General features: G+C 38.0%; 4 non-coding genes across 4 annotated transcripts; all 4 read right to left on the minus strand.

Moving 5' to 3' along the window:
* Positions 1-16,871: 16,871 nt before the first annotated feature.
* LOC135004789 (U1 spliceosomal RNA) lies at positions 16,872-17,035 on the minus strand. The gene has a single exon (XR_010205513.1). It is a non-coding gene; the product is annotated as a U1 spliceosomal RNA (small nuclear RNA).
* Positions 17,036-17,186: 151 nt separating this feature from the next.
* Positions 17,187-17,350, minus strand: LOC135004682 (U1 spliceosomal RNA). The gene has a single exon (XR_010205411.1). It is a non-coding gene; the product is annotated as a U1 spliceosomal RNA (small nuclear RNA).
* A 674-nt stretch (positions 17,351-18,024) lies between these two features.
* Positions 18,025-18,187, minus strand: LOC135004908 (U1 spliceosomal RNA). The gene has a single exon (XR_010205624.1). It is a non-coding gene; the product is annotated as a U1 spliceosomal RNA (small nuclear RNA).
* Positions 18,188-18,339: 152 nt separating this feature from the next.
* Positions 18,340-18,503, minus strand: LOC135004649 (U1 spliceosomal RNA). The gene has a single exon (XR_010205380.1). It is a non-coding gene; the product is annotated as a U1 spliceosomal RNA (small nuclear RNA).
* Positions 18,504-20,172: the final 1,669 nt, after the last annotated feature.

Here is a 20,172-nt window from a genome sequence, read left to right on the forward strand (position 1 = left end):
CTGACACTTGCTGTGCACTCTCTTGGCTGAGAGTGTCATGGCGTTCTTACTTGTTAATTGCTGCACTTCCACTGCTGTATTTTGCACTACTGCTTACTCTCTCATGCAATTTTCAGCTTATTTGTCTCCCCTCTCTCAGCTGCTCATCTCTGCGTAATGGCGTCGCCAGCTCTTTCCTCACCATGGCTCCAACTGACTTCTCAAACTGCTGTTCAATTTTCTTTTAAATAAACTTTATTTAAAATGGCACAGGCAACTACACTGTTGTCAAAAATGTCCTTGTTGTTATGGGATATCACACGTGCCCCCCCCCCCAAAACATGCGTGTCCTCACGCATTTTGGTTTTATCCCTATATAAACTTCTCACTATATCCAGTCACATTCATTAGTGAACACAGATTATGTCTGAAACATTAACATTTATCAACATTTTTAACATCAGTATCTGATAGGTATAATTCCTTTTGTGCTATAGTACATTAACACATGCTCCTGGAGCAATCGGTTGAAATCTGGACAGTATATGGTCTTGAAAAGTTTGTCTAGGAAACCTCAACCCCCCTGCCATGGATGAGTATTGAACTCTTTCTAAACTGTCTTTGGGACATGCTGTACAAAACTGCAGCTGACTATGGTGGTTTTCTGTTTTGCAAGCCCTAGTCTTCTTGCCTCCTTGTCGGTGACAAACCACCTTAGTCTGCTGTAAATACATTTTATGAGCCTCTTCCATTCCATCTTGGGATTCAGTATCACAGCTGGTTTGGGACAATGGATTCTGGAGAGAAAGAGGCAGCAAGGTTCTTCTTACAGAACAGGTTGGACAGTTTCGGCACCATCTCTTGATGTCTTCCCTCATTTCAACCCAAAAGAACTTTTTCCAGATGCTTGTTTCCATCCTTTTGCACCCAGGGTGACCTGACTTGTCGTGATATTCTTCAAGCACATAACAAGCACTTTGTCTTGGAATTACAAGTTGACTGATCCTATAATGAGTATTAGGATCCACACTACATCGAACCAACTGTCCTTTCTCTTCAAACAGCCTTTCTCGCTGTCTCAACAACTTCAGGAGTTCTGGCGAGGATTCTTGCCTTTGTCGCTTGGTCAGGTATTTCCCAATCTTCAGTAAGGCTTTGAGGTGTCTAATCATCTGACTTTTATCTTGCAGGTGGTCAAAACTGGTTCCTTGAATAGGTTGCTCACAGTTTCTAGAACTGGATGCTATATTATTCATGCCTAACATTGAAGCATTCTTTCGGATAATCTGGACACTGGAGATGGGCATTTCTATCATTATTTGGCTAGCCTTATTTTTTTCATGTTCCTCTCTTACAGATAATTCTGTTATCATTCTTCCCTTTTGTTTGGCTATCCCAGGTTGAAGGCCTTGTTTCTCCTGGAGCTTGTCAGTTTGAAACTCTCCTTGGAGTGCTGCTACGAGCTCCTCACAGCAGTTCCGCAACACATTCATGCCCACTATCACTGGAGGCAATCCATCATCTTGGGCAGTGGTGATGATGAAGCCTTGCTGTGGTAGCACTGTTCGTCCGATTTGAATTTCAGCTTCCGAGTATCCTTTGCAAGGGATGCAGTGCCCATTGCTTGCAATCGGGTTTATCAATGTGGAAGTTGACGGAAACATCTGTTCCTCAGTCCAATGCTGCTCAAACTGTGTTGCTTGTATTGTGGTCACTTGTGATCCAGTGTCTAAGAGAGCGGGCATTGAGACTCCATTGATGCAAACTTGAACCACCGGGCTTTGGCTAACATAACGGGTTAACCACATGAATTTGGAGTTTAAATGATCTGGCTGCTCAAATTCTCTCTTAATTTGTCCGCTTCCTTCACAGCTTTGAAAAATGGGTCGCCTTTGGGAGGCAAAGTGGTTGGAAAAAAGTGTCTCCCTGTTTCTATGTAGGTCCCATTGGGAACTGTTCAGTGGTCTCCTCTCCTGGCACCATTCCATTTCTTCATGGAGCAGTGCCTGCTGTCTCTTCAGAATCTGCAGGTCTCTGCGCATCTCTGTCACACCACGTGTCAGTTCAGCCAGCAGACTTCGTAACTCACTAGAAGAGTCAAATATGCATGTCTTTGAACATGGCACTGTCACTCCTTTTACTGTAGGTGGGTAAGTAGCTCCTTTAAAACTTGACTCCTGGGCATCAGAATTCTCTTGATACCGTGGCATCTCTGGAATAGACTCTTGTGGAACAGCCCCTGAAGTAAGACTGGAGCCTAGAACTTTAATCGCAGCCTCTTTAAAATCCAGGAATGTGCTTCCAGGCTTCTGCAATCTCAATAGTCGCAGCTGAGTTTTACAAATTCGCCCCTTGCACCTTCAGTGAACTGGTCCAATAACATTTTCTCTTTGTCATGCACTTGCTCAGGGTCTGCTTGCTGAACATCTCTGAGTGCTTCCTGCAAGCTGAGGGCATAGCCCCGTAGTGACTCTCCTGGTTGTTGCTTTCGAGCAAAGAAGTGCATTTTAAGTTCTGACACTGTCCTTGTGTCAAATGTGGTAGCAAGCCTGTTGAGGATCTGGTCCACAGTCTTCTTCTCTTCAGTAGGCCAGGAAGTAACCTCTCTAAGTGCAAGCCCTTTCAACTGTCCCATCAAGATCTCCACCTTTTGCTGCTCTTTCAGCGGGTACAGACGAAACAAAGACTGCAGTAGTATCCTCATCAGTTTATTTTTGTCAATTACCATTTTAATAATCGGGTAAAGAAAATTAAGTGGATTTTTGAAAGAAAACAATACTGTCAATATACTATTAAAACAAATTAAAATGGTAAAAGTTATTGAACTTTAAGTAAAAATAAAAGAGCAAAAATATCAATCCCAGTTTTGGATTACTTTAATTAACAAAAAAAAATGCATATAGCAGAGGATAGTTTCAATCTGCCTACCTCTGGGCTATGGACCCAGCATGCTTCCATTACAGTACTCTGCTGCACATGTAATTGCAAGAGATCCTGAAGCACTCACTCATCATGGGAAAGTACCAATGTGTTTCTTCATTGGTTGATGGAAGAAACATCTTACAAAAACTCTCCAGATTATTGACTATTTAAAGTTTTTCTTGGAAACGTTCTAGATGAATGCTTATCAGCCTTTGTCAGTATGTACTTTTGCAAAGTGTCGCTGTGGCGCAATCAGTTAGTGTGTACGGCTATTAACCAAAAGGTTGGTGGTTCAATCCCACCCAGGGACGTAATTGACCTTGTTATCAGATTTTGGTGATCTTTAAGTAGACAAGTCAAAATTTCAAAAACCCCTGTTATGGTGTAGGGTACCTGGCCTTCTCTGATGTAATCAGAGTTAGATTTGATTCAGTGATTTTATAAAAACAGCTAGGAAGCACAATTTAGCAGTGGTTTGCAGAGAAAAAGAAATATGCTGGCAAAAAAATCCAATTGAGTGATTAAACAGCTCTTCATTTTCTGGCTTTACTTTTATGCTAACAAATTTGTACTCTGAAAAGTGTCCACAAAGCCAAATATCTGATTAACATCTTTGTAGGAATGGTTTTTCACCTATTACTAAATTAAACTTGCTTCATTGGAAAGGCAGCAAGATGCATCCTCATTTCAATATCTACTGAAATAATACAGGTTGACACCAGGAAACATTAACGCCACTGCATCCTTGCTGCTTTCTCATGTGGAAGTCTGTTTAATGTGAAAACAAGGTGATATCTAATTAGCACACAGGTAAGGAATTAAGAAAATCTTTATTTAAGGGTGAAGATGTTTCTCACAAAATCGTTGCCCCAATGCATCATTGAAATTCAAGCTGGAAAGATGATTTTAATACATCACTTGTACATTTTGTATTGCTCTTCTGGTGACAATGTAGTTTGTTTTTGTCAATTACCATTTTAATAATCGGGTAAAGAAAATTAAGTGGATTTTTGAAAGAAAACAATACTGTCAATATACTATTAAAACAAATTAAAATGGTAAAAGTTATTGTACTTTAAGTAAAAATAAAAGCTAAAATATCAATCCCAGTTTTGGATTACTTTAATGAACAAAAAAAAAATGCATATAGCAAAGGATAGTTTCAATCTGCCTACCTCTGGGTTATGGACCCAGCATGCTTCCATTACAGTACTCTGCTGCTCATGTAAGTGCAAGAGATCCTGAAGCACTCACTCATCATGCGAAAGTACCAATGTGTTTCTTCATTGGTTGCTGGAAGAAACATCTTACAAAAACTCTCCAGATTATTGACTTTTTAAAGTTTTTCTAGGAAACGTTCTAGATGAATGCTTATTAGTCTTTGTCAGTATTTACTTTTTGCAAAGTGTCTCTGTGGCGCAATCGGTTAGTGTGTTCAGCTATTAATCAAAAGGTTGGTGGTTCAATCCCACCCAGGGATGTTATTGACCTTGTCATCAGATTTTGGTGATCTTTAAGTAGACAAGTCAAAATTTCAAACCCCCTCTTATGGTGTAGGGTACCTGGCCTACTCTGATGTAATCAGAGTTAGATTTGATTAAGTGATTTTATCAAAAAACAGCTAGGAAGCACAATTTAGCAGTGGTTTGCAGAGAAAATGAAATATGCTGGCAGAAAAATCCAATTGAGTGATTAAACAGCTCTTCATTTTCTGGCTTTATTTTTATGCTAACTAATTTGTTCTCTAAAAAGTGTCCACAAAGCCAAGTATCGGATTAACATCTTTGTAGGGATGGTTTTTCACCTATTACTAAATTAAACTTGCTTCATTGGAAAGGCAGCAAGATGCATCCTCATTTCAATATCTACTGAAATAATACAGGTTGACACCAGGAAACATTAACGCCACTGCATCCTTGCTGCTTTCTCATGTGGAAGTCTGTTTAATGTGAAAACAAGGTGATATCTAATTAGCACACAGGTAAGGAATTAAGAAAATCTTTATTTAAGGGTAAGATGTTTCTCACAAAATCGTTGCCCCAATGCATCATTGAAATTCAAGCTGGAAAGATGATTTTAATATATCACTTGTACATTTTGTATTGCTCTTCTGGTGACAATGTAGTTTGTTTTTGTCAATTACCATTTTAATAATCGGGTAAAGAAAATTAAGTGGATTTTTGAAAGAAAACAATACTGTCAATATACTATTAAAACAAATTAAAATGGTAAAAGTTATTGTACTTTAAGTAAAAATAAAAGAGCAAAAATATCAATACCAGTTTTGGATTACTTTAATTAACAAAAAAAAATGCATATAGCAGAGGATAGTTTCAATCTGCCTACCTCTGGGTTATGGACCCAGCATGCTTCCATTACAGTCCTCTGCTGCACATGTAAGTGCAAGAGATCCTGAAGCACTCACTCATCATGGGAAAGTACCAATGTGTTTCTTCATTGGTTGATGGAAGAAACATCTTACAAAAACTCTCCACATTATTGACTTTTTAAAATGTTTCTAGGAATCGTTCTAGATGAATGCTTATTAGCCTTTGTCAGTATAGACTTTTGCAAAGTGTTGCTGTGGCGCAATCAGTTACTGTGTAAGGCTATTAACCAAAAGGTTGGTGGTTCAATCCCACCCAGGGATGTAATTGACCTTGTTATCAGATTTTGGTGATCTTTATGTAGACAAGTCAAAATTTCGAAAACCCCTGTTATGGTGTAGGGTACCTGGCCTTCTCTGATGTAATCAGAGTTAGATTTGATTCAGTGATTTTATAAAAACAGCTAGGAAGCACAATTTAGCAGTGGGTTGCAGAGAAAAAGAAATATGCTGGCAAAAAAATCCAATTGAGTGATTAAATAGCTCTTCATTTTCTGGCTTTATTTTTATGCTAACAAATTTGTTCTCTGAAAAGTGTCCACAAAGCCAAGTATCTGATTAACATCTTTGTAGGGATGGTTTTTCACCTATTACTAAATTAAACTTGCTTCATTGGAAAGGCAGCAAGATGCATCCTCATTTCAATATCTACTGAAATAATACAGGTTGACACCAGGAAACATTAACGCCACTGCATCCTTGCTGCTTTCTCATGTGGAAGTCTGTTTAATGTGAAAACAAGGTGATATCTAATTAGCACACAGGTAAGGAATTAAGAAAATCTTTATTTAAGGGTGAAGATGTTTCTCACAAAATCGTTGCCCCAATGCATCATTGAAATTCAAGCTGGAAAGATGATTTTAATATATCATTTGTACATTTTGTATTGCTCTTCTGGTGACAATGTAGTTTGTTTTTGTCAATTACCATTTTAATAATCGGGTAAAGAAAATTAATTGGATTTTTGAAAGAAAACAATACTGTCAATATACTATTAAAACAAATTAAAATGGTAAAAGTTATTGTACTTTAAGTAAAAATAAAAGAGCAAAAATATCAATCCCAGTTTTGGATTACTTTAATTAACAAAAAAAATGCATATAGCAGAGGATAGTTTCAATCTGCCTACCTCTGGGTTATGGACCAAGCATGCTTCCATTACAGTACTCTGCTGCACATGTAAGTGCAAGAGATCCTGAAGCACTCACTCATCATGGGAAAGTACCAATGTGTTTCTTCATTGGTTGATGGAAGAAACATCTTACAAAAACTCTCCACATTATTGACTTTTTAAAATGTTTCTAGGAATCGTTCTAGATGAATGCTTATTAGCCTTTGTCAGTATGGACTTTCGCAAAGTGTTGCTGTGGCGCAATCAGTTACTGTGTAAGACTATTAACCAAAAGGTTGGTGGTTCAATCCCACCCAGGGACGTAATTGACCTTGTTATCAGATTTTGGTGATCTTTATGTAGACAAGTCAAAATTTCAAACCCCCTCTTATGGTGTAGGGTACCTGGCCTTCTCTGATGTAATCAGAGTTAGATTTGATTCAGTGATTTTATAAAAACAGCTAGGAAGCACAATTTAGCAGTGGGTTGCAGAGAAAAAGAAATATGCTGGCAAAAAAATCCAATTGAGTGATTAAACAGCTCTTCATTTTCTGGCTTTATTTTTATGCTAACAAATTTGTTCTCTGAAAAGTGTCCACAAAGCCAAGTTTCTGATTAACACCTTTGTAGGGATGGTTTTTCACCTATTACTAAATTAAACTTGCTTCATTGGAAAGGCAGCAAGATGCATCCTCATTTGAATATCTACTGAAATAATACAGGTTGACACCAGGAAACATTAACGCCACTGCATCCTTGCTGCTTTCTCATGTGGAAGTCTGTTTAATGTGAAAACAAGGTGATATCTAATTAGCACACAGGTAAGGAATTAAGAAAATCTTTATTTAAGGGTGAAGATGTTTCTCACAAAATCGTTGCCCCAATGCATCATTGAAATTCAAGCTGGAAAGATGATTTTAATATAACACTTGTACATTTTGTATTGCTCTTCTGGTGACAATGTAGTTTGTTTTTGTCAATTACCATTTTAATAATCGGGTAAAGAAAATTAAGTGGATTTTTGAAAGAAAACAATACTGTCAATATACTATTAAAACAAATGAAAATGGTAAAAGTTATTGTACTTTAAGTAAAAATAAAAGAGCAAAAATATCAATCCCAGTTTTGGATTACTTTAATTAACAAAAAAAAACGCATATAGCAGAGGATAGTTTCAATCTGCCTACCTCTGGGCTATGGACCCAGCATGCTTCCATTACAGTACTCTGCTGCACATGTAATTGCAAGAGATCCTGAAGTACTTACTCATCATGGGAAAGTACCAATGTGTTTCTTCATTGGTTGATGGAAGAAACATCTTACAAAAACTCTCCAGATTATTGACTATTTAAAGTTTTTCTAGGAAACGTTCTAGATGAATGCTTATTAGCCTTTGTCAGTATGTACTTTTGCAAAGTGTCGCTGTGGCGCAATCAGTTAGTGTGTATGGCTATTAACCAAAAGGTTGGTGGTTCAATCCCACCCAGGGATGTAATTGACCTTGTAATCAGATTTTGGTGATCTTTAAGTAGACAAGTCAAAATTTCAAAAACCCCTGTTATGGTGTAGGGTACCTGGCCTTCTCTGATGTAATCAGAGTTAGATTTGATTCAGTGATTTTATAAAAACAGCTAGGAAGCACAATTTAGCAGTGGTTTGCAGAGAAAAAGAAATATGCTGGCAAAAAAATCCAATTGAGTGATTAAACAGCTCTTCATTTTCTGGCTTTATTTTTATGCTAACAAATTTGTTCTCTGAAAAGTGTCCACAAAGCCAAGTATCTGATTAACATCTTTGTAGGGATGGTTTTTCACCTATTACTAAATTAAACTTGCTTCATTGGAAAGGCAGCAAGATGCATCCTCATTTCAATATCTACTGAAATAATACAGGTTGACACCAGGAAACATTAACGCCACTGCATCCTTGCTGCTTTCTCATGTGGAAGTCTGTTTAATGTGAAAACAAGGTGATATCTAATTAGCACACAGGTAAGGAATTAAGAAAATCTTTATTTAAGGGTAAGATGTTTCTCACAAAATCGTTGCCCCAATGCATCATTGAAATTCAAGCTGGAAAGATGATTTTAATATATCACTTGTACATTTTGTATTGCTCTTCTGGTGACAATGTAGTTTGTTTTTGTCAATTACCATTTTAATAATCGGGTAAAGAAAATTAAGTGGATTTTTGAAAGAAAACAATACTGTCAATATACTATTAAAACAAATTAAAATGGTAAAAGTTATTGTACTTTAAGTAAAAATAAAAGAGCAAAAATATCAATACCAGTTTTGGATTACTTTAATTAACAAAAAAAAAATGCATATAGCAGAGGATAGTTTCAATCTGCCTACCTCTGGGTTATGGACCCAGCATGCTTCCATTACAGTCCTCTGCTGCACATGTAAGTGCAAGAGATCCTGAAGCACTCACTCATCATGGGAAAGTACCAATGTGTTTCTTCATTGGTTGATGGAAGAAACATCTTACAAAAACTCTCCACATTATTGACTTTTTAAAATGTTTCTAGGAATCGTTCTAGATGAATGCTTATTAGCCTTTGTCAGTATGGACTTTTGCAAAGTGTTGCTGTGGCGCAATCAGTTACTGTGTAAGGCTATTAACCAAAAGGTTGGTGGTTCAATCCCACCCAGGGATGTAATTGACCTTGTTATCAGATTTTGGTGATCTTTATGTAGACAAGTCAAAATTTCGAAAACCCCTGTTATGGTGTAGGGTACCTGGCCTTCTCTGATGTAATCAGAGTTAGATTTGATTCAGTGATTTTATAAAAACAGCTAGGAAGCACAATTTAGCAGTGGGTTGCAGAGAAAAAGAAATATGCTGGCAAAAAAATCCAATTGAGTGATTAAATAGCTCTTCATTTTCTGGCTTTATTTTTATGCTAACAAATTTGTTCTCTGAAAAGTGTCCACAAAGCCAAGTATCTGATTAACATCTTTGTAGGGATGGTTTTTCACCTATTACTAAATTAAACTTGCTTCATTGGAAAGGCAGCAAGATGCATCCTCATTTCAATATCTACTGAAATAATACAGGTTGACACCAGGAAACATTAACGCCACTGCATCCTTGCTGCTTTCTCATGTGGAAGTCTGTTTAATGTGAAAACAAGGTGATATCTAATTAGCACACAGGTAAGGAATTAAGAAAATCTTTATTTAAGGGTGAAGATGTTTCTCACAAAATCGTTGCCCCAATGCATCATTGAAATTCAAGCTGGAAAGATGATTTTAATATATCATTTGTACATTTTGTATTGCTCTTCTGGTGACAATGTAGTTTGTTTTTGTCAATTACCATTTTAATAATCGGGTAAAGAAAATTAATTGGATTTTTGAAAGAAAACAATACTGTCAATATACTATTAAAACAAATTAAAATGGTAAAAGTTATTGTACTTTAAGTAAAAATAAAAGAGCAAAAATATCAATCCCAGTTTTGGATTACTTTAATTAACAAAAAAAAATGCATATAGCAGAGGATAGTTTCAATCTGCCTACCTCTGGGTTATGGACCCAGCATGCTTCCATTACAGTACTCTGCTGCACATGTAAGTGCAAGAGATCCTGAAGCACTCACTCATCATGGGAAAGTACCAATGTGTTTCTTCATTGGTTGATGGAAGAAACATCTTACAAAAACTCTCCACATTATTGACTTTTTAAAATGTTTCTAGGAATCTTTCTAGATGAATGCTTATTAGCCTTTGTCAGTAAGGACTTTTGCAAAGTGTTGCTGTGGCGCAATCAGTTACTGTGTAAGGCTATTAACCAAAAGGTTGGTGGTTGAATCCCACCCAGGGACGTAATTGACCTTGTTATCAGATTTTGGTGATCTTTATGTAGACAAGTCAAAATTTCAAACCCCCTCTTATGGTGTAGGGTACCTGGCCTTCTCTGATGTAATCAGAGTTAGATTTGATTCAGTGATTTTATAAAAACAGCTAGGAAGCACAATTTAGCAGTGGGTTGCAGAGAAAAAGAAATATGCTGGCAAAAAAATCCAATTGAGTGATTAAACAGCTCTTCATTTTCTGGCTTTATTTTTATGCTAACAAATTTGTTCTCTGAAAAGTGTCCACAAAGCCAAGTTTCTGATTAACACCTTTGTAGGGATGGTTTTTCACCTATTACTAAATTAAACTTGCTTCATTGGAAAGGCAGCAAGATGCATCCTCATTTGAATATCTACTGAAATAATACAGGTTGACACCAGGAAACATTAACGCCACTGCATCCTTGCTGCTTTCTCATGTGGAAGTCTGTTTAATGTGAAAACAAGGTGATATCTAATTAGCACACAGGTAAGGAATTAAGAAAATCTTTATTTAAGGGTGAAGATGTTTCTCACAAAATCGTTGCCCCAATGCATCATTGAAATTCAAGCTGGAAAGATGATTTTAATATATCACTTGTACATTTTGTATTGCTCTTCTGGTGACAATGTAGTTTGTTTTTGTCAATTACCATTTTAATAATCGGGTAAAGAAAATTAAGTGGATTTTTGAAAGAAAACAATACTGTCAATATACTATTAAAACAAATGAAAATGGTAAAAGTTATTGTACTTTAAGTAAAAATAAAAGAGCAAAAATATCAATCCCAGTTTTGGATTACTTTAATTAACAAAAAAAAACGCATATAGCAGAGGATAGTTTCAATCTGCCTACCTCTGGGCTATGGACCCAGCATGCTTCCATTACAGTACTCTGCTGCACATGTAATTGCAAGAGATCCTGAAGTACTCACTCATCATGGGAAAGTACCAATGTGTTTCTTCATTGGTTGATGGAAGAAACATCTTACAAAAACTCTCCAGATTATTGACTATTTAAAGTTTTTCTAGGAAACGTTCTAGATGAATGCTTATTAGCCTTTGTCAGTATGTACTTTTGCAAAGTGTCGCTGTGGCGCAATCAGTTAGTGTGTACGGCTATTAACCAAAAGGTTGGTGGTTCAATCCCACCCAGGGATGTAATTGACCTTGTTATCAGATTTTGGTGATCTTTAAGTAGACAAGTCAAAATTTCAAAAACCCCTGTTATGGTGTAGGGTACCTGGCCTTCTCTGATGTAATCAGAGTTAGATTTGATTCAGTGATTTTATAAAAACCGCTAGGAAGCACAATTTAGCAGTGGTTTGCAGAGAAAAAGAAATATGCTGGCAAAAAAATCCAATTGAGTGATTAAACAGCTCTTCATTTTCTGGCTTTATTTTTATGCTAACAAATTTGTTCTCTGAAAAGTGTCCACAAAGCCAAGTATCTGATTAACATCTTTGTAGGGATGGTTTTTCACCTATTACTAAATTAAACTTGCTTCATTGGAAAGGCAGCAAGATGCATCCTCATTTCAATATCTACTGAAATAATACAGGTTGACACCAGGAAACATTAACGCCACTGCATCCTTGCTGCTTTCTCATGTGGAAGTCTGTTTAATGTGAAAACAAGGTGATATCTAATTAGCACACAGGTAAGGAATTAAGAAAATCTTTATTTAAGGGTGAAGATGTTTCTCACAAAATCGTTGCCCCAATGCATCATTGAAATTCAAGCTGGAAAGATGATTTTAATATATCACTTGTACATTTTGTTTTGCTCTTCTGGTGACAATGTAGTTTGTTTTTGTCAATTACCATTTTAATAATCGGGTAAAGAAAATTAAGTGGATTTTTGAAAGAAAACAATACTGTCAATATACTATTAATACAAATGAAAATGGTAAAAGTTATTGTACTTTAAGTAAAAATAAAAGAGCAAAAATATCAATCCCAGTTTTGGATTACTTTAATTAACAAAAAAAAACGCATATAGCAGAGGATAGTTTCAATCTGCCTACCTCTGGGCTATGGACCCAGCATGCTTCCATTACAGTACTCTGCTGCACATGTAATTGCAAGAGATCCTGAAGTACTCACTCATCATGGGAAAGTACCAATGTGTTTCTTCATTGGTTGATGGAAGAAACATCTTACAAAAACTCTCCAGATTATTGACTATTTAAAGTTTTTCTAGGAAACGTTCTAGATGAATGCTTATTAGCCTTTGTCAGTATGTACTTTTGCAAAGTGTCGCTGTGGCGCAATCAGTTAGTGTGTACGGCTATTAACCAAAAGGTTGGTGGTTCAATCCCACCCAGGGATGTAATTGACCTTGTTATCAGATTTTGGTGATCTTTAAGTAGACAAGTCAAAATTTCAAAAACCCCTGTTATGGTGTAGGGTACCTGGCCTTCTCTGATGTAATCAGAGTTAGATTTGATTCAGTGATTTTATAAAGACAGCTAGGAAGCACAATTTAGCAGTGGTTTGCAGAGAAAAAGAAATATGCTGGCAAAAAAATCCAATTGAGTGATTAAACAGCTCTTCATTTTCTGGCTTTATTTTTATGCTAACAAATTTGTTCTCTGAAAAGTGTCCACAAAGCCAAGTATCTGATTAACATCTTTGTAGGGATGGTTTTTCACCTATTACTAAATTAAACTTGCTTCATTGGAAAGGCAGCAAGATGCATCCTCATTTCAATATCTACTGAAATAATACAGGTTGACACCAGGAAACATTAACGCCACTGCATCCTTGCTGCTTTCTCATGTGGAAGTCTGTTTAATGTGAAAACAAGGTGATATCTAATTAGCACACAGGTAAGGAATTAAGAAAATATTTATTTAAGGGTGAAGATGTTTCTCACAAAATCGTTGCCCCAATGCATCATTGAAATTCAAGCTGGAAAGATGATTTTAATATATCACTTGTACATTTTGTATTGCTCTTCTGGTGACAATGTAGTTTGTTTTTGTCAATTACCATTTTAATAATAGGGTAAAGAAAATTAAGTGGATTTTTGAAAGAAAACAATACTGTCAATATACTATTAAAACAAATTAAAATGGTAAAAGTTATTGTACTTTAAGTAAAAATAAAAGAGCAAAAATATCAATCCCAGTTTTGGATTACTTTAATTAACAAAAAAAAAATGCATATAGCAGAGGATAGTTTCAATCTGCCTACCTCTGGGTTAAGGGGCCCAGCATGCTTCCATTGCAGTACTCTGCTGCACATGTAAGTGCAAGAGATCCTGAAGCACTCACTCATCATGGGAAAGTACCAATGCGTTTCTTCATTGGTTGATGGAAGAAACATCTTACAAAAACTCTCCAGATTATTGACTTTTTAAAGTTTTCTAGGAAACGTTCTAGATGAATGCTTATTAGCCTTTGTCAGTATGTACTTTTGCAAAGTGTCTCTGTGGTGTAATCGGTTAGTGTGTTTGGTTATTAACCAAAGGGTTGGTGGTTCAATCCCACCCAGGGATGTTATTGACCTTGTCATCAGATTTTGGTGATCTTTAAGTAGACAAGTCAAAATTTCAAACCCCCTCTTATGGTGTAGGGTACCTGGCCTACTCTGATGTAATCAGAGTTAGATTTGATTAAGTGATTTTATCAAAAAACAGCTAGGAAGCACAATTTAGCAGTGGTTTGCAGAGAAAATGAAATTTGCTGGCAGAAAAATCCAATTGAGTGATTAAACAGCTCTTCATTTTCTGGCTTTATTTTTATGCTAACTAATTTGTTCTCTGAAAAGTGTCCACAAAGCCAAGTATCGGATTAACATCTTTGTAGGGATGGTTTTTCACCTATTACTAAATTAAACTTGCTTCATTGGAAAGGCAGCAAGATGCATCCTCATTTCAATATCTACTGAAATAATACAGGTTGACACCAGGAAACATTAACGCCACTGCATCCTTGCTGCTTTCTCATGTGGAAGTCTGTTTAATGTGAAAACAAGGTGATATCTAATTAGCACACAGGTAAGGAATTAAGAAAATCTTTATTTAAGGGTAAGATGTTTCTCACAAAATCGTTGCCCCAATGCATCATTGAAATTCAAGCTGGAAAGATGATTTTAATATATCACTTGTACATTTTGTATTGCTCTTCTGGTGACAATGTAGTTTGTTTTTGTCAATTACCATTTTAATAATCGGGTAAAGAAAATTAAGTGGATTTTTGAAAGAAAACAATACTGTCTATATACTATTAAAACAAATTAAAAAGGTAAAAGTTATTGTACTTTAAGTAAAATAAAAAGAGCAAAAATATCAATCCCAGTTTTGGATTACTTTAATTAACAAAAAAAATGCATATAGCAGAGGATAATTTCAATCTGCCTACCTCTGGGTTATGGACCCAGCATGCTTCCATTACAGTACTCTGCTGCACATGTAAGTGCAAGAGATCCTGAAGCACTCACTCATCATGGGAAAGTACCAATGTGTTTCTTCATTGGTTGATGGAAGAAACATCTTACAAAAACTCTCCAGATTATTGACTATTTAAAGTTTTTCTAGGAAACGTTCTAGATGAATGCTTATTAGCCTTTGTCAGTATGTACTTTCACAAAGTGTCGCTGTAGCGCAATCAGTTAGTGTGTACGGCTATTAACCAAAAAGTTGGTGGTTCAATCCCACCCAGGGACGTAATTGACCTTGTGATCAGATTTTGGTGATATTTAAGTAGACAAGTCAAAATTTCAAACCTTCTCTTATGGTGTAGGGTACCTGGCCTACTCTGATGTAATCAGTTAGATTTGATTAAGTGATTTTATGAAAAAAAAACAGCTAGGAAGCACAATTTAGCAGTGGGTTGCAGAGAAAAAGAAATATGCTGGCAGAAAAATCCAATTGAGTGATTAAACAGCTCTTCATTTTCTGGCTTTATTTTTATGCTAACAAATTTGTTCTCTGAAAAGAGTCCACAAAGCCAAGTATCTGATTAACACCTTTGTAGGGATGGTTTTTCACCTATTACTAAATTAAACATGCTTCATTGGAAAGGCAGCAATATGCATCCTCATTTCAATATCTACTGAAATAATACAGGTTGACACCAGGAAACATTAACGCCACTGCATCCTTGCTGCTTTCTCATGTGGAAGTCTGTTTAATGTGAAAACAAGGTGATATCTAATTAGCACACAGGTAAGGAATTAAGAAAATCTTTATTTAAGGGTGAAGAGGTTTCTCACAAAATCGTTGCCCCAATGCATCATTGAAATTCAAGCTGGAAAGATGATTTTAATATATCACTTGTACATTTTGTATTGCTCTTCTGGTGACAATGTAGTTTGTTTTTGTCAATTACCATTTGAATAATAGGGTAAAGAAAATTAAGTGGATTTTTGAAAGAAAACAATACTGTCAATATACTATTAAAACAAATTAAAATAATAAAAGTTATTGTACTTTAAGTAAAAATAAAAGAGCAAAAATATCAATCCCAGTTTTGGATTACTTTAATTAACAAAAAAAAAATGCATATAGCAGAGGATAGTTTCAATCTGCCTACCTCTGGGTTATGGGCCCAGCATGCTTCCATTGCAGTACTCTGCTGCACATGTAAGTGCAAGAGATCCTGAAGCACTCACTCATCATGGGAAAGTACCAATGTGTTTCTTCATTGGTTGATGGAAGAAACATCTTACAAAAACTCTCCAGATTATTGACTTTTTAAAGTTTTTCTAGGAAACGTTCTAGATGAATGCTTATTAGCCTTTGTCAGTATATACTTTTGCAATGTGTCTCTGTGGCGCAATCAGTTAGCGTGTTCGGTTATTAACCAAAAGGTTGGTGGTTCAATCCTACCCAGGGACGTAATTTACCTTGTTATCAGATTTTGGTGATCTTTAAGTAGACAAGTCAAAATTTCAAACCCCCTCTTATGTTGTAGGGTACCTGGCCTTCTCTGATGTAATCAGAGTTAGATTTGATTAAGTGATTTTATAAAAGAACAGCTAGGAAGCACAACTTAGCAGTGGGTTGCAGAGAAAAAGAAATACGCTTGCAGAAAAATCCAATTGAGTGATTAAACAGCTCTTCATTTTCTGGCTTTATTTTTATGCTAACAAATTTGTTCTCTGAAAAGTGTCCACAAAGCCAAGTATCTGATTAACACCTTTGTAGGGATGGTTTTTCACCTATTACTAAATTAAACTTGCTTCATTGGAAAGGCAGCAAGTGATGTCATCCAAGCAGTGGGTCAAAGTTGGCTTCATCCCTCGTCTGCTTATGAAAAGAGAAAAGGGATATGCAGGGCATGGCGGCCTTTTGCGACGCTTGGATGACCCCTAGTTCGCATTAAACACCCCCACCCTCCTTCGGTGTGGGGCTCATGTTGGCCATGCCCCAGCCCCTAAAGCATTCAAGCTGATTTCTTGCAGCAGCTGGGTACTGTAACAGCTCCAGAGCTGCTCTGTAAGGCAAGTAAAAGGGTGTGGGCCCTGCAGCACTACCTGTAGTTTGCATTGTGCTTTGGAAGGCACAAAGTAAGCAGACGGGAGGTGAAGTCAGGATAGTGCACAAGGTTATAGAAGGGATGGGCTCAAGAAAAGAGAAGTGGAAACAGACAGCATACTAGGCTGGAGAGAGACCTGAGACAAAGAGATCTGAATTATACGAGAGCCGTCCAGGGGAAACACAAATTATGCAGTCAAGTTTCCCACATTTGGGGAAATCGCAAGGGGCAGCACACCCAGAGTGCAATGGGTGAGCCTTGCCCTGGGAGAAGCACCTTCATGATCATAGTATCTCACCTGGCAGGTTAGTAGGAGTTGGGCTAGAGCTGGGGAGGGTCGCTGCTCGGGCACTACCTTTCAAGTGAAGGAGATCCAACTGAGGCAGCACAAGGGAACTCTCAAAAGAAGAACAAGGCTAGAGGAAGATCTGAGACAAAGAAATCTGACTTTTACCAGAGCTGACCAGAGGAAAGCACAAACACAGTCCACCACTACCACAAATAATGCAGTCGAGTTTCCCACATTTGGGGAAATCACAGGGGTCAGCATACCCAGAATGCAATGAATGAACCTCACCCTGGGAGAACAATCTTCATGACAATAGTATCTCCTATGCAAAATAAGTATGATTTGGGATAGGGCTGGGGAGGGCCGTTGCTCAGGCACATCTCTGTCAAGTAAAGGAGATTCAACTGAGGCAGCACAAGGGAACTCTCATCTGGGGACAACAACTGCAGGGAGAACACATATTTTCAGATGAACATGGGGTGGCAGAAGGCTGCCTAATACTGAAGCACCCCCAAACAACAAACCAAATGCAACAACTAGTGCAAGCATTCCTGGGGGATGGCCTGCAGCAGATGGATTTGAATATGGTAATGTCATCCAAGCAGTGGGTCAAAGTTGGCTTCAACCCTCGTCTGCATATGAAAAGAGAAAAGGAGCGTGCAGGGCATGGAGGCCTTTTGTGGTGCTTGGATGACCCCTAGTTCGCATTAAGCACCCCCACCCTCCTTCGGTGTGGGGCTCATGTTGGCCATTCCCCAGCCCCTGAAGCATTCAAGCTGATTTCTTGCAGCAGCTGGGCACTGTAACAGCTCCAGAGCTGCTCTGTAAAGCAAGTAAAAGGGTGTGGGCCCTGCAGCACTACCCGTAGTTTGCATTGTGCATTGGGAGGCACAAAGTAAGCAGACGGGAGGAGAAGTCAGGATAGTGCACAAGGGTATAGAAGGGAGGGGCTCAAGAAAAAAGAAGTGGAACCAGACAGCAAACTAGGCTGGAGAGAGACCTGAGACAAAGAGATCTGAATTACATGAGAGCCGACCAGGGAAAACTCAAATTATGCAGTCAAGTTTCCCACATTTGGGGAAATCGCAGGGGCAGCACACCCAGAGTGCAATGGGTGAGCCTTGCCCTGGGAGAAGCAACTTCATGATCATAGTATCTCACCTGGCAGGTAAGTAGGAGTTGGGCTAGAGCTGGGGAGGGTCGCTGCTCGGGCACCCCCCTGTCAAGTGAAGGAGATCCAACTGAGGCAGCACAAGGGAACTCTCGAAAGAAGACAAAGGCTAGAGGAAGATCTGAGACAAAGAAATCTGACTTTTACCAGAGCTGACCAGAGGAAAGCACAAACACAGTCCCCCACTACCACAAATAATGCAGTCGAGTTTCCCACATTTGGGGAAATCACAGGGGTCAGCATACCCAGAATGCAATGAATGAACCTAACCCTGGGAGAACAATCTTCATGACCATGGTATCTCCTATGCAAAATAAGTATGATTTGGGATAGGGCTGGGGAGGGCCGTTGCTCAGGCACATCTCTGTCAAGTAAGTTGCATTTGATTTGTTGTTTGGGGGTGCTTCAGTATTAGGCAGCCTTCTGCCCTACCATGTTCATCTGAAAATATGTGTTCTCCCTGCAGTTGTTGTCCCCAGATGAGAGTTCCCTTGTGCTGCCTCAGTTGAATCTCCTTTTGGAGAAGACCTCAATAAGATTGTAGCTGATCTGGCTACTGCTAAAACAGCTTGCCTACCTAGTATGACTCCTGCCACGCAGAAGGCTAAAAGTACTTTTCTTGGCCCTTTCATCCTCCAGGTAAAGCGTACCCAAGGTCAGGCATACCCAAAGCAAGCTCATGTTTCCAGACCTGCCAAGCCCAGACTGAAGCAATCCTGGGCTGCCCATCAGCCTGCTTCCAAAACGGACAAGCCTGCCGCATGACGGTGCAGGCCTCCCTCTGGGGGATCCCAGGGTGGGGGGCCCGACTTCTAGGTTTGGCAAAGAAAGGTATAATTCTAAGCTAGAGAATTCTGTTTGGAGCTCACCTTGTACTTTGTGAAGAAATAATCAGCATTGTGGCTGAGCAGATACATGTAGTGTGTGGCTGCAAACTGCATGGATCTGCTGCGTTGTAATGCTGATTCTTTTTTTTTGCAAAGTACCAATAGCTTCATATAATGTTCACAATTTTTATGCAGGATCAAATAGCTCAATAGGTAGGGTGTTTGATTAGAATTCAACAGGTTATAGGTTTGAATCCTGGGTATGGTAGTTTGAGATGTGTTATTTAATAAAGTATGTTGTTCTGACTGCCGGCATCCTATCACCTGGGATATCATACTAAATAAATGGAGTTGATAAAAATTTATTTATTTTTTTTAACTAGGGACAATTTCCAGATACTTCTCTTTATAACTGAGATTGCCCCCTGGAACTTCACATCAGTTGACAACTATGCATGAGTGGGCAGTGCTTGCCCTGGATCTGTCCACCCATTTATGTGCCGCCATAAAATAAAGCATGACTAACAGTTATCCTGGGCGTACACTACACAATTATCTGTCAGGCTATCTATCCAGTCTGGATGGATGGAATGAAAATCTGGTAATGTATAGGAGCAAATGTCAATTAACCATTTGCTCCCAAACACTAGAAAAGTGGTCAAAAATGGTCATTACACAAATTGGTTAAACCCAAAATTTAACCAATTTGTTTAGGGGACCATTTTTGTCCATTTTTTAGTGTTTGAGAGTAAATCGTTGATGGTCATTTGCTCACATAGATAACCGGATTTCTATTCCAACCAGCCAGTGTTGGAGAGATGGTCTGCCAGATTACATAATGCATACCAGAGCCATAACTAGACTTTTTGGTGCCCTGTGACAGAGAATTATATGCCCTCCCCCCCATTTTTGCAATATGGACAAAAGGCGCATGCCTTGTGGGGAAGGGGCATAACAAGATTGGTCTCAGAGAAAGCACATGAGATATGAAGATATATCTAGTATACTTGACACTCAATGGTTTGTGGTATTGCAGGGGTGCCCTCCTTAAATGCATATACAGTCACACATGGCATGTTTGTGTAAATGGCATATCAGCAGTCAGCACTAACTGGTGACATGCCATTTGTACAAGTAAGCCATGTGTGACTAATATATAAACA

Source organism: Pseudophryne corroboree, unplaced genomic scaffold (assembly GCF_028390025.1).
Source record: "Pseudophryne corroboree isolate aPseCor3 unplaced genomic scaffold, aPseCor3.hap2 scaffold_195, whole genome shotgun sequence".
NCBI classification, from domain to species: domain Eukaryota; kingdom Metazoa; phylum Chordata; class Amphibia; order Anura; family Myobatrachidae; genus Pseudophryne; species Pseudophryne corroboree.